This window comes from Glycine soja, chromosome 6 (genome assembly GCF_004193775.1).
Source record: "Glycine soja cultivar W05 chromosome 6, ASM419377v2, whole genome shotgun sequence".
Taxonomy (NCBI): Eukaryota; Viridiplantae; Streptophyta; class Magnoliopsida; order Fabales; family Fabaceae; genus Glycine; species Glycine soja.
In genome coordinates, this window is record NC_041007.1 from 41375939 (window position 1) to 41380438 (window position 4500).

The 4500-nt window shown below is 32.8% G+C and overlaps 1 long non-coding RNA gene across 1 annotated transcript; it reads right to left on the reverse strand.

Annotated features, from left to right (window-relative positions):
* Positions 1-2806: 2806 nt before the first annotated feature.
* LOC114416973 lies at positions 2807-3776 on the reverse strand. The gene is made up of 3 exons (XR_003667679.1): positions 3237-3776; positions 3091-3148; positions 2807-2913 (listed from the first exon to the last, which is right to left on the reverse strand). It is a non-coding gene; the product is annotated as an uncharacterized LOC114416973 (long non-coding RNA).
* Positions 3777-4500: the final 724 nt, after the last annotated feature.

Here is a 4500-nt window from a genome sequence, read left to right on the forward strand (position 1 = left end):
TCCTATATGCAATGTGATACTATGTCAGTGAAAAATCTTGTCGGGCGCCTACACTACTATAAAAAAGCTTTTCTAAGACGGTCGAAAATGGGATACAACGACGGTCAGCACCGTCTTAGAAGGCTAACTTTCAAAGACGGTGCTTATGTAAGCACCGTCCTTGAATTAAATGTTTTTTTTAATTATTTATATTTTTTCTGAATGATATCCCATCAGAAAAAATAAAAATAATTAAAAATAATTTATGTTAGCATTGCAATTAATATTAATAGTAAACTTTATTTATTAAATAAATATTAAAATGATAGATTAAATCAAAATAATAGGTTCACAAATTATTTATATTTAATCTGTCATTTAAATATTAATTTTATAAATAAATTTTAATATTAATTACAAGATTGTAACAAAATAAAAATTCTTAAGGAGCACCACAAAATGATAGATTAAATATAATCAGTCAATAATGAAAAAGGAGCACCACAAAATGTAAATAAACTGAAACGTAAGGCTGTTTATAAGGAAAAGAATCATCATAAATCTTCCTTAACACAGCAATGCAAAATCATATTTAAATTAAAAAAAAAATACAACTGTATAAAAGTTCATGTTTTCTTCAATCAAATGAGTGGAATAATGTTCTTGTCTTTTCTTTTTTTATAAACTAAAACTTGTGGGCATTATCCTAATGATTCAGCTATTCATGATTGTGTGTCCAAAACTATCTGAAGAAATATCCAATTCAGACAATATTAGTGTGTGACATGTGCCAACAAAAACTTAAATAATAAAATAAGTGAAAGTAAATCAAGGGAAAATATTTAGAAGAAAACATTTCATTTTTTATGTTAAGTACAAAATCTTCTTTTCCTGCAAGGACTTTAGAATATTTAATTGTATTTCAAATAATGCTATTTGCATGTAAACTAAGTCACTTCACTGCCATGATAACTCAAGGAACAAGGAAGCAGATTCCACCAAAAGAGGAAACTAAGTCCCTTCATTGTCATGCTTGCCTATCATTATTAATCATTATAAATCATACTTTACAAAGATCACCCTTAGCTATTTATCCATTGCCTGAGTTAAACTTAAGAGATTATATGCATCTAATACGTGCAAAATTAACCAGTGAAAAAAAATATTCAGGGATGTGGTTAGTACATATAACTGGAGGCATAGGAATCAACAGCAAAGAAATAGCATAAAATATCTCCAAAGTCAACATTAACACACCTCATTCATTACTGACGGTAACTGATCAACAAATTTAGTTAATGAATTCAGTATTTCCTGATCGATTTCCTGTAGAGTTGATCTAACAGCATCCAACATCATCTTCCACACATCTCCTACATAGATTGCAGGTGACATTCATCATAGATACACAAATTATTATTGTTAATTAAGAAATGATATATGCATAAATATATAACGAGACAAAGTGTGCATGTTATCAAAATATAAAATAAATTTATTTATTTTTTATAAAATAAAAATATTTACTTTTTTACATGAACAATAAATAAATAAATAAAATTACATTCCTACAATAATTAATAAATTCATAGAAGTTTAACATATTGAAAATTAAAAATAAAATATTATCTGAAACATAAATAACAATTGTAATAGATAAAGAATAGTGAATACATAAGTAAAAATTGAAAAAAAGTTAAATAAAGAAGTCTTACATTAGGCTAGCTGCGCTACTAAATAAATTGAGATGTAATCATCTAATTTGCAGGTGAAGACTTTATTTCATTTGGCAAGAAAGGTTGCATTTTTATGTTTTTAATTATTTTAATGTTTAAACTTATATAACCGTTAGATATTTCATCTGCGGTTGAGATTGCTGCAGCAGTGGGCTGCAGAGAATCCAAACGCAATTATTATAGCCTCTTTGCATATGCAAGGGTAAGGCTGCATATAATTTCATTCCCCCATACCTTTGAAGCAAAACCAGAAGAAGTAAGCTCTGAAGATACCTGATGCATTTCTAGCTATTGAGTAAAAAGGAGTTGCCACCACAACTAGCATCATTTGGCTGACTGCAGGACCCAACTGCAGGGCAACACTGCAAAGTTTTAGAGCACAACTGAGATGAACAACTTACAAAGATGCTCTATCAGCTGAAATGCGGTATGAATATGAATAATATTACAGCCTTTCAAGAACATATTTTCTCTTTAAGGACGTATGAAATGATTTCATCGGTTCTTATTCTATACTGGATGGTATGAATAAAGAGAAACAGTTCTTGAGCTTACTAGCCAATTATTTAAACAGGATCAGAAAAGGAATGGAAATGAAACCAGAAGCTTTCCTATGCTTATTTGTTTCCCATTTACTTGAACAGATTTATAGAATCCTTTTGTAGCTATACCAAATAAGTAGAAAGAGAAAGAAAAAAAAATACTAAATTTGGTTTAGTTATTCATGACCGGTATTTAATTTTCCTATATCTGTTTTTATCACATCTTTGATCATTTTGTCAATAGTCCATACCATCCAGGTGAAATACATAACATCAAGGAATCCAGTTCAAATAATGAATATTTCTCAAAAGAAAATATTCTTATTAAAAGTCATATGTCAAGCAAAAAGTATTTATACCTCAACGAAGTGTAGCAATCCTCCACAATTTTTGCATCCTCAACCAAACTTAATTCTAAATTTCATAACAAAAGATATGGTGGGAAGGTAAACATAGCCTATAGGAAAAATATCTCTTTACTATAACCACAAGAATGAAGAACCAGTCATTATACTAAATTGGCCTCTAAAGACTCTTGAGTGTAAATACCTGTTCAAAGTAAGGGACTGCCTCCGTTGCTGGCCTGTTGTTGTAAGCGATTATGGCATTAGCCTTCCACAAGAGATATATACCTTTTCTTCACACTCCTTGAATTGCTATAAGTTTTATTGAAGTAAATGAAACTTCATAATCCACAATATGCTTCCACAAACAAAAATTCTCTTACAATAATTTAATTTTTATAAAAACTACTATTCAGTTGAACTATCAAAATCATTTTGTGCATATATAAATATAATCTTATGCTGCAGCAGCAAGAAAAATAACCAAACCTTAGGTATTTTCTCAAAAAATAAGCTTCCTACGAGTACTTGAAGAAGTGCCCCATTGCTACAGATTTCAACAAACAAGAAATATATTTCTTTTCATCATAGTAATTCCAGTAAGAATGATACTAAGTATAAAACAAACCACCAACCTATGACCAATAGAGAAAAGAGGAAGGTCTTCAAACTGAGCAGGTGACAAATTGGCTTGAGGCAACCTAGATGTCAGGGTTGACCCCACCTCCAACAAACATTACCAACATGGGAAAAAAAACATCTATTAATGATAAAGATTCAAACTTTGCATGGAAAAAACGAAAGGGTAACAGAAAAAAAAATACCCATAGTTAACTTTAGGAACAACACCAATGAAGGCACCACCCAGGAATTTGACTATAGCTCGAGGCTTGGCACGATTTGGGGTAGGTGGTATCACCAAACAAGAATCCAATTTGGTGTACATCTTGCTATTGACTCTGAAACTTGTGTCTCCACCAACATAAACATCAGAAACCATCTTTGTAGTTCCTCAAAGAGAACATGCATTTGAAATCTGAGCCTGAGATGAAGGATGAGGAAGCCACTTGCAGGCCACGACAACAAAAGGGCACGAGCCATTCACGGTGGTTCGAAACTCAGAACCACGCCACGCGGAGCTTAGGGGTGTGCGACAACCTAGGGAATGAGCCATTCACGATGGTTCATTCGCACGTACTAGGGTTCCTCTGCGGAAGTCACCGTAGTGCACGGGTTCCTTTACGAGGCAGCTGAAGAAGAAGAGAGAGAGGGTTTTCGAATGAGCACGCATTTAGATTATATTTCCTAATGTTAATGACGGTGTATAGGTAAACCCGTCTTTGTATGACACGATATCTACGACGGTGTTTACATATACACCGTCTTAGAATAGTGATTCATATTTGCAAAAATGCCCTTGCCCAGATAACTAAGACGATGTAGCAATGATACGTTGTTGAAAAAAATAAAAATAAAATTACAAAATTGCCATCGCTATCGTTCAACAACGTTTCTACATGCACCGACTTTGTTACTGCATCGTAAATTAATAAAAATGTAGTAGTGCTAGGAGTACATGACAAGACAGACCACACACTGATTAGTCAGACCACTCTCACTAGGTAAGATCATAGGAAGACCAGTCAGAGTCACACTGTTTTCCAAGAATGCTTCAATCATGTGAGATCGACACATGCTTAAAGGAGCACTCAAACCGGATGTATTTACCCCAAAGGCCTAGTCTCCGAAAAGTCCATCAAGGTCTCTCCCTCCTGATTCTGGTTCAATCCAAAAAACATTTTAGCATGCAGACTCTATCTATGAACTGTACAAAACACATGACTCATCAATTGTTCTCAAAATAATATTAACTCGTCGCGCCTCAAAGTGATTAAACTC